Source organism: Oncorhynchus mykiss, chromosome 18 (genome assembly GCF_057628025.1).
Source record: "Oncorhynchus mykiss isolate SJ-2025 chromosome 18, ASM5762802v1, whole genome shotgun sequence".
In the NCBI taxonomy this organism is placed as follows: Eukaryota; Metazoa; Chordata; class Actinopteri; order Salmoniformes; family Salmonidae; genus Oncorhynchus; species Oncorhynchus mykiss.
This window is the reverse complement of record NC_143039.1, coordinates 21,308,806-21,321,741: the sequence shown is the minus strand read 5'-3', so window position 1 is coordinate 21,321,741 and position 12,936 is coordinate 21,308,806.

Sequence of the window (12,936 nt, the reverse complement as noted above, 5' to 3'; positions counted from 1 at the left end):
AGAGGGAGGTATGAAAGGCTGAGGAAGAAAGCAGGCATGTCAGAGGGAGGTATGAAAGGCTGAGGAAGAAAGCAGGTGTGTCAGAGGGAGGTATGAAAGGCTGAGGAAGAAAGCAGGCATGTCAGAGGGAGGTATGAAAGGCTGAGGAAGAAAGCAGTTATGTCAGAGGGAGGTATGAAAGGCTGAGGAAGAAAGCAGGCATGTCAGAGGGAGGTATGAAAGGCTGAGGAATAAAGCAGGGAGGTATGAAACACTGAGAAAGAATGCAGGCATGTCAGAGGGAGGTATGAAAGGCTGAGGAAGAAAGCAGGCATGTCAGAGGGAGGTATGAAACACTGAGAAAGAATGCAGGCATGTCAGAGGGAGGTTTGAAAGGTTGAGGAAGAAAGCAGGCATGTCAGAGGGAGGTATGAAAAGCTGAGGAAGAAATCAGGCAAGTCAGAGTCGTAGCCATAAAAAAACAGGGCAGCTTGACATGCTGGGGGAGCGTGAGAAAGAGGTCACTCACCTGGAACATGGAAGGGCAGCGGATTAAGTTTCTGCTTTGCTCTATGTACAATGTTTTTCTTTGACCTCTCTGCCAACCCCCCACACCAACAAACCTTCACACGTGGGGGTTTGGCAGACAGCCCAGACAGCTGCACTTTTACTTGTGTTTAAGAGCAGTTGGAGGCCACGGAAGGAGAGTTGTATGGCATTGAAGCTCATCTGGAGGTTAGCTAACACAGTGTCCAAGGAGGGGCCAGAAGTATACAGAATGGTGTCGTCTGTGTAGAGGTGGATCAGAGAATCACCAGCAGCAAGAGCAACATCATTGATGTATACAGAAAAGAGAGTCGGCCCGAGAATTGAACCCTGTGGCACACCCATAGAGACTGTTAGAGGTCCAGACAACAGGCCCTCCGATTTGACACACTGAACTCTATCAGAGAAGTAGTTGGTAAACCAGGCGAGGCAATCATTTAAGAAACCAAGGCTGTCGAGTCTGCCAATAAGAATGTTGTGATTGAGTCGAAAGCCTTGGCCAGGTCGATGAATACGGCTGCACAGTAATGTCTCTCATCGATGGCGGTTATGATGTCGTTTAGAACCTTGAGCGTGGCTGAGGTGCACCCATGACCAGCTCTGAAACCAGATTGCATAGCGGAGAAGGTATGGTGGGATTCGAAATGGTCAGTAATTTGTTTGTTAACTTGGCTTTCGAAGACCTTAGAAAGACAGGGTAGGATAGATATAGATCTGTACCAGTTTGGGTCTAGTCACCCTCTTTGAAGAGGGGGATGACCGCGGCAGCTTTCCAATCTTTGGGAATCTCAGACGATACGAAAGAGAGGATGAACAGGCTAGTAATAGGGGTTGCAACAATTTCGGCAGATAATTTTAGAAAGAAACATGAGAAGAAGATCAAGAAATACCAGTCCCTCATCCTGCTGAAACCCTCAGAGTCAGCAGAATGGATGGAGAGCCTGAAATCTACCTGGTGAGGTCGGCTGCAAGCGCTTGACAGGCCAATCACTCTGGAGAGCCCTGGGGCTGTTCGGCATTGAAGGAGTGGCAAGGAATGAGTTGTGGCAGAGCGAAGCAGACAGTAGGGACTCAGGGCTGAGTTGAGTGGTGGATTGAGGGGTTAGTTCCAGGATGCTGCCAACCAGCATTCTAGCCTGGTGTTTATAGTGGAGTCAGTAGTTTTTTTTAGCCTGGTGTTTATAGTGTAGTCAGTAGTTTTTTTTTGCCTGGTATTTATAGTGTAGTTTTTAGCCTGGTGTTTATAGTGTAGTCTAGTTTTTAGCCTGGTGTTTATAGTGTAGTCTGTAGTTTTTATACTGGTGTTTATAGTGTAGTCTGTAGTTTTTATACTGGTGTTTATAGTGTAGTCTGTAGTTTTTAGCCTGGTGTTTATAGTGTAGTCTGTAGTTTTTAGCCTGGTGTTTAGAGTGTAGTATTGTCGTGGAAATTTCCTCTATTTACCAAATCATGGGAGCAAACCACACACACAAGTCAGAGTTAGTTATCAAAGTCCATCTTTAATTATATGAGCTCTATCACAACCCTGTGACTCTCAGATCGATTCAGTGTCTAACCATGAATTCTCTGAGAGCCCCTTCCACATTTCAAATGAGGTCCTTTATAGTAAAGACACACACACAGGATAAGACAGCATAGACATAATAAATCGTTCAGCTTTGTCTCCTTACTCAAACCCCAGAACCATAAACCAACCCTCCATATCAACAGGCATATATCAAATTGTCATTTAGATACAACCAATTCTAAATACAACCAATCCTGGACAAGCTCACGGAGAGGAGAATGATTCCAGACACTGCCATCTCCGATGGGAAAACTAGGGAGTGAACCGGCACACACACAGTGGAGCAAAAGATATGTTTACACATGATGATACTTTGACCTCTCCCCTCTCTCCGGCCCATGCAACTTAGTCTTGACATAGAACAGATACTGCAACCTGGCCACAGTATTATACAAAAATACCATTCTGATGAGAATTAACTTACACACATTTGATAAATATAAAACATCTTACATATGTTACCAACAAATTCTGAATCTTCCACGACATTATGTCGTTTTTATCCTGGTGTTTATCGTGTAGTCTGCAGTTTTTAGCCTGGTGTTTAGAGTGTAGTAGGTCGTTTTTATCCTGGTGTTTATAGTGTAGTCTGCAGTTTTTAGCCTGGTGTTTAGAGTGTAGTCTGCAGTTTTTAGCCTGGTGTTTATAGTGTAGTCTGCAGTTTTTAGCCTGGTGTTTAGAGTGTAGTATGTCGTTTTTAGCCTGGTGTTTAGAGTGTAGTATGTAGTTTTTAGCCTGGTGTTAATCGTGTAGTCTGCAGTTTTTTTTACCTGGTGTTCACTGTGTACATAGTGTATATGGATGTTGTCTATATACAGTATATATGTATATTTGACTGGTACTGTATGTATATATATTATATATATATACACTAATGTTCAAAAGTTTGGGGTCACTTTGAAATGTTCTTGTTTTTGAAAGAAAATAAAAAAAATTGTCCATTTAAAATACATTGTAGACATTATTAATGTTGTAAATGACTATTGTAGCTGGAAACTGCAGATATTTAAAGGAATATCTACATATGCGTACAGAGGCCCATTATCAGCAACCATCACTCCTGAGTTCCAATGGCTAATTGGGTTAGCTAATCTAAGTTTATAATTTTAAAAGGCTAATTGATCATTAGAAAACCCTTTTGCAATTATGTTAGCACAGCTGAAAACTGAAGAAGCAATACAACTGTCCATCTTTAGACTGTTGAGTATATGGAGCATCAGCATTTGTTGGTTCGAAGAAGAACTTTCTTCTGAAAGTCATCAGTCTATTCTTGTTCTGAGAAATGAAGGCTATTCCATGGATTATGGCTGATTATGGCTGTCTTTGCTACAGATAAGACTCTATATTTGATTTATTCAGGGTGATTTAAGATGTTCATTAAGAGGTTAAGAGTCTTCTGTGATTGAGAATTGTGTAGGAAAATTGCTTTCACTTCAGATGTGCAAAAATGTATGATGCATTTAACTTATTAAATGATTATTACCCATATATAACCTTACTGTTTTTAGTTTGGTTTATGAATTTTTAAGTTTGGTTTATAGTCAATGATTGATTTATGTTTTGTCTGTTTGCTGCGAGGGATACAATAGCATCAATGAAGACATTGTTTCAGACTTTTATCCAAACACGTTCGATTTACTGTTAAGCCATTGTTTACATACTGTGAATAGACTACTGTCAGGTCTCAGATACAGTTGATAAGAGAGTAGCCTTTGCTATCAGCCGTTTATTGGCAGTGATAATGACTTCTTTCTCTCATAAAGTACAGTAGAAAACATTTCTACCCTGATGCAGACACAATGAAACTGGAACAGCATGGATCATCTTTATAGCATGCTTATAGCAACTGACACCATGTGTCCTTGTTTATGTGGTTTACTGAGTTAATTATCTTTTATAAAGTCTCTTTATCACAGGGGGATCTCAGCACATCCTCTGCCATTCCAACCACCATTGACATAACTACCCCAACTACTACTGCTCCTATAACCCCTGACCCTCCAACCACTACTGCCCCTATAACCCCTGACACTCCAACTAGTGCTCCTCCAACTAATGACACTCCAACTACTGATATGCCAACTACTGACCTTCCAACTACTCCAACTACCGGCACTCCAACTACCGGCACTCCAACTACCGGCACTCCAATTACTGACACACCAACTACGACACACCAACTACCGGCACTTGAACTATTGACACTCAAACTATTGACACTCCAACTGCTGACACGTCAATTACTTACACTCCAACTACTGAATACCCTGCAGCTACTACTGGTCATCCAACTACTGGTTACCTAACAGAGAGAATACAGTAGACAGCAACCGTCAAAGCAGTGATTTATGATGATTTTATGGGTCACTTGGTAACACCCATATATGTACATCCTGTCCTTCCATTCTCACGCTATTGAGTGAGTGTTTATTTCACTTCTTATGGCTGCCATCCCGTTAATAGGATAATTCTCATCAACAACCGTTGAATTGCATAGCGCCACATTCAAATAATATTACAAAAAATATTTATATTCATGAAATCACAAGTGCAATATAGCAAAACAGCTTAGCCTTTTGTTAATCCACCTGTCGTCTCAGATTTTGAAAATATGCTTTACAGTGAAAGCAATCCAAGCGTTTGTGTAAGTTTATCGATCGCTCGACCAAACATTATGTACACCTAGCATCAAGTAGATTGGTCACGAAAATCAGAAAAGCAATCAAATTAATCGTTTACCTTTGATGATCTTCGGTTGTTTTCACTCACGAGACTCCCAGTTACACAATAAATGTTCATTTTGTTCCATAAAGATTATTTTTATATCCAAAATACCTCAGTTTGTTTGGCGCGTTATGTTCAGAAATCCACAGGAAAGAGTGGTCACGACAACGCAGACAAATTCCAAATAGTATCCGTAATGTCCACAGAAACATGTCAAACGTTTTTTATAATCAATCCTCAGGTTGTTTTTAAAATATATAATCGATAATATACTGTATTAACCGCAACTGTCTTTTTCAGTCAGAGAGGGAAAGGCAATGGCTGCCCAAACTCTGTTACGCTTATAAAACGATGCTGGCACCCGGCCATACAATGACGCGATGTTATCTTTCTCACTCATTTTTCAAAATAAAAGCCTGAAACTATGTCTAAAGACTGTTGACACCTTGAGGAAGCGATAGGAAAAGGAATCTGGTTGATATCCCTTTAAATGGAGCAAAGGCAGGCTATGGAACATGGAGTTTTCAAAATAGAAGTCACTTCCTGGTTTGATTTTCCTCAGGGTTTCACCTGCAATATCAACCCGCCTGCAATATTAACCCCAGAACACTAAATAAGAAATTAAAATAAACCCTGAACACTAAAGAAGAAATTAAACATGTCTCCTAGACAAATTGTAGGTGTACTGTGTTCCTCGTGTCAAGAACACAACAACAAAACCATCTAAGACATTCTTTGGGATGCCCCTGATTGTTTTAATGGAGTGCTGGATATGAGTGACGGCCATATGGGTTACGTTTTCCAACAAGAAAACCACAGCACCCTATTTCAAACAAAAGCCGGGTTTTTTTCTCCAGCGTTGCGGATGAGAGAATGGCTTAAGATACGGCTTGCGCTATGCCAGATCGAACAGACCCTGAGTGGGACAACCCTGATGGGGACGCACTGGAAGAGGAAATCTGCAGGCGAGATGATTTGAAAGCCATAAGAATCTCTTCAGTAGCGTATAGTCCCGACTCCAAAGTGACAATTTTTGGTCCTGAATTCAACAGTTCCAATGCAACCAAATCAGTTAGTTCGTATGTATTTTCAAAAGCCTGCACGGAGGTCAATTATTTTGTGCCTGTCTTTAGCTTTAGGTGGGGGAATTAACATACGTTCCTTAACATGATGAAACAACTGGAAAATATTTTCCAACATCGTGAACAATTACGCCGATGGGCGCTTCTATCCTTAAGACAGACTCCGGGCCTAAAGACAAGACGGTTGATCTATCCAGGGAAAGAAAACATACGGAACCTGGATGGAGCGGGATATCGTGCGGGGAAGATACATTGTCTGAACCAGTCAGACCCTGAAGATGGGGATTTAAAGACGGATGGATGTGTTTGTTGACCATAGAGCCTCCCCCTTTTCTGTAACAAAGGAATAGTAAAATTGTTTAACCAATTATAACATGTTTAATTCCTTATGGGTACCTGGGACGGTAGAGTCCAACCTGGCCAACATCCGGTGAAATTGCAGAGCGCCAAATTCAAATTGAATTACTATAAATATTTAACTTTCATGAAATTACAAGTGTAATACATCAAAATAAAGCTTAACTTGTTGTTAATCCAGCTGCCGTGTCAGATTTCAAAAAGGCTTTACGGCGAAAACAAACCATGCGATTATCTGAGGACAGCGCTCAGCACACAAAACATTACATACAGTTACCAGCCAAGTAGATTAGTCACGAAAGTCAGAAATAGCAATAAAATGAATCACTTACCTTTGATGATCTTCGTATGGTTGCACTCACAGTTACACAATAAATGTTTGTTTTGTCCGATAAAGTCCTTCTTTATATCCAAAAACCTCAATTTTGTTGGCGCGTTTTGTTCAGTAATCCAATGGTTCAAATGCAGACGAAAATTACAAATAGTACCGGTAAAGTTCGTAGAAACATGTCAAACAATGTTTATAATCAATCCTCAGGTCGTTTTTAACCTAAATAATCAATAATATTTCAACCGGACAATATAATATATAGTCAATATAAAAGAAAAAGTAAAGCAGCAAACAGCTCTGGGGACATCCCACTATCCACACTCAAAGTTGTCATTCTCCCTCATTCTCAGAATAAAAGCCTGAAACAATGTCTAAAGACTGTTCATAGTGGAAGCCATAGGGAACGGAATCTGGGTCCTATCCCTTTAAATGGTGGATAAGCTTTCAGTGGAAAAACAGCCGTTTCAAAATAATGGCACTTCCTGGATGGATTTTCCTCAGGTTTTCGCCTGCCATTTCAGTTCTGTTATACTCACAGACATTATTTTAACAGTTTTAGAAACTTTGGAGTGTTTTCTTTACAAAAATATTATATGCATAACCTAGCTTCTGGGCCTGAGTAGCAGGCAGTTTACTTTGGGCAAGCTTTTTATCCGGTGGTGAAAATAGTGCCCCCTACCCTAGTGAGGTTAAAAGGTCTGTACTAAGATTTAGAATTAAATCAAGGGTTTTAAAATTGTATCTTACCTTTAACAAAATAAATCTCCGTTTTTTTCTCTCTCTCATTCTGTCTCAGAGAAAGGCTTCTGGGAAAGAGGTGCGTGTGTGTCTCCGCAAATGTGTTTCAAAACAATGTTTTTTTCAGGGGGTGTGTCTCTGAAATTGTTTTTACATTTTTTTTATTTTTAAATAGTATAGTATAGTAATAGTGTTTTAAACACTAGGGGGTCAATTGCACATAGGGTTTCTCCAAAACAACAGGTGTTATTTCCCGAGGATGGGGGTTACGCCCCAGGGTTTACACACACCTAGAGAATCTTCAATATAATCAAAAGGCCTTATTTTTATATGAATATTTTCTTACAACAGACAGTTATAAATATAAGCAGTTAAAGGGTATTAAAGGTTAGTACTGTGTGGTAATAATATATAATAATAATAATAATAATAATAAATATCTGTTGTATAAACATTTTTTGTGTATAAAAACATTCTGGCTTGGTTAAATATTGCATAGTAAAATTGTTGAACTAATTATAACATGTATAAAAGGTATGTACTAAAGATTTAGAATTAAATAAAGGGTTTTAAAATTGTATCTTACCTTTAACGAAAGGAATCTCAGCTTTTTCTGTGTGTCTCAGAGAAAGCCTTCTGGGAAAGAGGTGTGTATGTGTGTGTGTCTCTGCAATTGTGTTTGAAACAATTCAACATTAGGGGGTCATTTGCGCATAGGGTTCTCAAAACAAACATTTTCCCGAGCATCCCATTTACCTTCAAGGAGGTTGAAATATCAGGCTCTCTCTGTCTATGTACCTTAAAAGGTGTGTGTGTGTGTGTGTGTGTGTGAGTGTGTGTGTGTGTGTGTGTGTGTGAGTGTGTGTGTGTGCGTGTGTGTGTGTGTGAGTGTGTGCGTGTGTGTGTGTGTGTGTCTCTGCATTTGTTTTAAACATTGTTTTAAACACTAGGAGGTCCTTTGCACATAGGATTCCCCCAAAACAACCGGTGTTATTTCCTGAGGATGGGTGGGGGATTAACAGTCAACAGTCAATTAAATGTTAGATATTACTGCACTGTTGGAACTCTCTCTCTCTCTCTCTCTCTCTCTCTAATAAGATGCATCAAACAACCAGAGGTAATTTAACTAAAACCCCAAGGCCTAACAGCGAGAACTGTGTTAATATATTAATATATTTTAAATGTATTTGAAATTGAAATGTTTATATAATATATCATTTATTTTTAATACACTATTTTGTATGTATTTTTCTTGTCGAGAGGAAGAGGCCGAGGAGGAAGCCGATGATAATTCCAATGCCGTAAATGACAATGATGAGGAAGACGATGTGTATGAAGCGGCCAAACAGCTTGATACAGTCAATTCTGAGGTGAAACAACATTCATTGAAGATAGTCTCAATGTGGACACAGATCCTGAAATAGATCGTCAAGATAGGTTTCTCACAGCCTTTTACAGGGCTCTAAAAGCCAGAGAGGTTCAGCTACACACACGTATGGTTGCTTTACTGAGGCGTCAATACAGTCAAGATCTACCCTTCTGGCATAGAACATAGATTGTTAAGCAACAATCTGATTAAAAAATGCCCAAACAAGCGATAAAAACTGTACGTAACATGGATACTTCTAGAAATACCAACAGAACTCACATCATTAATTGACAAAATGAATGAGACAGGGCCAACCTCCCCATCAATAACTCAGATACCTGAACACCCATTATCACAGGTCCCCCTGGAACTCATTTCCCTAATTAACCGAATGAGACAGGGCCAACCTCCCCATCAATCAAATCAAATCAAATGTATTTATATAGCCCTTCGTACATCAGCTGATATCTCAAAGTGCTGTACAGAAACCCAGCCTAAAACCCCAAACAGCAAGGAATGCAGGTGTAGAAGCACGGTGGCTAGGAAAAACTCCCTAGAAAGGCCAGAACCTAGGAAGAAACCTAGAGAGGAACCAGGCTATGAGGGGTGGCCAGTCCTCTTCTGGCTGTGCCAGGTGGAGATTATAACAGAACATGGCCAAGATGTTCAAATGTTCATAAATGACCAGCAGGGTCAAATAATAATAATCATAGTAGTTCAGCAAGTCAGCACCTCAGGAGTAAATGTCAGCTGGCTTTTTATAGCCGATCATTAAGAGTATCTCTACCACTCCTGCTGTTTCTAGAGAGTTGAAAACAGCAGGTCTGGGACAGGTAGCACGTCCGGTGAACAGGTCAGGATTCCATAGCCGCAGGCAGAACAGTTGAAACTGGAGGAGCAGCACAGCCAGGTGGACTGGGGACAGCAAGGAGTCATCGTGCCAGGTAGTCCTGAGGAATGGTCCTGGGGCTCAGGTCCTCCGAGAGAAAGAAAGAATAAGAGAGAGCATACTTAAATTCACACAGGACACCGGATAAGGCATGAGAAGTACTCCAGATATAACAGACTGACCCTAGCCCCCTGACACATAAACTACTGCAGCATAAATACTGGAGGCTGAGACAGGAGGGGTCAGGAGACACTGTGGCCCCATCCAATGATACCCCCGGACAGGGCCAAACAGGAAGGATATAACCCCACATACTTTGCCAAAGCACAGCCCCCACACCACTAGAGGGATATCTTCAACCACCAACATACCATCCTGAGACTAGGCCGAGTATAGCCCACAAAGATCTCCGCCACGGCACAACCCAAATGAATGAGACAGGGCCAACCTCCCCATCAATAACTCAGACACCTGAACACCCATTATCACAGGTCCCCCCGGAACTCACATCATTCAGAGATCCTCACTGAACTTCTGGAGAGAGTTTGCTGCACTGAAAGTAAAGGGGCTGAATAATTTTGCACGCCCAATTTTTCAGTTTTTGATTTGTTAAAAAAGTTTGAAATATCCAATAAATGTCGTTCCACTTCATGATTGTGTCCCACTTGTTGTTGATTCTTCACAAAAAAATACAGTTTTATATCTTTATGTTTGAAGCCTGAAATGTGGCAAAAGCTCACAAAGTTCAAGGGGGCCGAATACTTTCGCAAGGCACTGTAACCAAATGAATGAGAGCACAACATCTTCAACACCCCCCCACACACACACCTCCTTTAACTCCTATGTCCGAAGACTCTGAGCAACCCCAAAATGTTTTTGAGGAATTGGAAAATTGTGTAATAAATCAGAGTGGTGATCGTATTGATAGATGTGTCCGTGTTGTGTACTGCAATAAATTCAGCAATACAAATATTTGTCTGTTTTTTAATTTCACATGTATGAATCAGAGCCTTGATTATGCAGTTTTTATGTGATGATCTTGGATACTCTTGGCGAACTTTTAGAAAGGTCTACAGATTTTGCAGGACCTCGGGATGTCTTACAACTTGAAATATGTGGAGATAGTCTGCAAAACACAGTATCTCTTGTTTTACCCAATGGCGAAGCAGATCTTGAACAATTTATAGCACTGCTGGAGCGCCTTGTTCAATCTAATTTAGCCATCATTGCTGATAGGACCCTATAGCTTGTTGTACAAATAGTTCACCAACCCCTAGGCAGAGGGGGTCAGAGAAGGAAACTTGGTAGTCTCATGCAATCAGAAATCATAAACAATAAGAAGGCATATCTCATAAACGTTAACAATCCTGTTAATCAGTTATGCTTTGCAATAGGCCTATCACATTTACTCAACCCTGGATGTACTGATCTAGAAGCTTTACAAAAGGCTAGGGAGCTCCAAAATGCCGTCGATCTAGGTATACAGGAGGCTGTCGCTTTCTCTGACGTAGTCAAATTTGAAAATGTTCTGAACATCAAGATTGTGGTTTTGTACCATAGTAGAGGTAATTCAGCTCTCTTGAAATTCCAGAACAACCCACCACCTCATCCTCAGATTCTGTACTTTTATGTGCAAAACGCCCATTATTATGCTATTACCAACATCAGAGATTTTTTTAGGAGCACCATATGTGTGTCCATCATGTCATACAGGCTACACCCGAAAGGGGGGGCACTCTTGTCGTTATAACTGTTCAGTATGTCAGGATGAAAAATATCAGATGCAACCCTTAAACCTAACACCCTGTGTGGATTGTCAACGCACATGTCATTCGGCCTACTGCTATGAAAAACACAAAATTGAAACCTGGTACCCCAAAGCATGTAAATCTGTAAGCAGTTGTGACATTAACAAGAAATGACCAAAATGCCATTGCAATTACAACCTTAAAATAGTCAACCCCAAAACTCACGTGTGTGGGATCATAAATTGCCCAATCTGTAAAGGGCCTTTGAAAAGCAAAGACACTGAAGTGGTTCAAGAAGTGCCACACGAGTGCTATATTAAGCCCTTGGCTGAAGATGAACATTCAGAGAAATATGTGTTTTATGACTTTGAGACTAATCAGCAATCCGGGGTTCATTTGCCTATTTTTGTAATCTACCATGATTTTCAAGGGTGAAAAGAGGTCGGCAGAGGGAACCAACTGTGCACTACTCGTTCTAAAACACTTCAGAAAACCCCAGTACAGAAACTTCACGTTTGTAGCTCACAATTCTAGAGCCTATGATTCCTATCTTCTTTTGAACCCCTTGATACAACAAGGTGTTGCACCCAGGGTCATAGCGCAAGGTAGTAATAGCTTGTGTTTCGGAGACCCCGCTTTCAACCAGAGATACATTGACAGTCTAAATGTCTTACCTATGCGATTGCCTCTAATGCCTGAGGCCTTGGGTTTTGAAAACTCTGTGAAAAGGTTGGTTTCCTAATTTCTTCACATCTGAGGAGAATCTACATTATATTGGATCTTATCCAAGCCCCATGAAATGTATTGGTGTGATCAAATGTCTCCCAAAGAGCGAGAGAGATTCATGACATGGTATGAGACAGTACGTCATATTACCTTGGATTTCTATAAAGAGATGGAGTCATACTGTGACAATGATGTGGTTATACTGCGTGAAGGATGCCTCAGATTCTGAGAATAGGTCATCAAAGATGCCGGCATTGACCCCTGGAGTGGTACAACTATTGCATCGGCATGCATGAAAACCTACCTTTACCCCCGGCATTTATAGCCATTTCATCGCATGACAACTACCGCCGACAATTCATGTCATACTCTAGCGGGTACATTCAATGGTTGGAGTACTTGGCCCAGGATGAAAACATTTTTATTCAACATGCTTTGAATAGAGGGGAGATGGCTATTGGGCCGTTTCACGGAGATGGATACAGAGAGATTGACGGTGTTGAGACAGTGTTTGAGTACAACGGTTGTTTCTTCCACGGTTGTAAATCTTGCTTTGTGCCCCAGGCCATGTGCTTTGTGCCCAAGGTCACAGAGCCTTCCTCTGCGCCCGGTGCCCAGTTCGGGCATGGCGTTCAGCCCGGTTCCATGGTCGGTTCCGCGATCTGAGTGGGTGCTATGTCCCGCACCGGAGCCGCCAAATGTGGAACTCTACTCACGCTGCGCCTGTGTGTCCATTCTGTTTATTGTAGCAGCTCCATTTCACCCAGTCAAATTCCTGTAAGGTGATTCTGAGTTCCTTGAAGGAGGAAGAAGGAGTAACGATTACAGTGACATCCGGCTCTCAGAAGACACAGGGTGGCGAGTACCTTTCAGGTGAGCC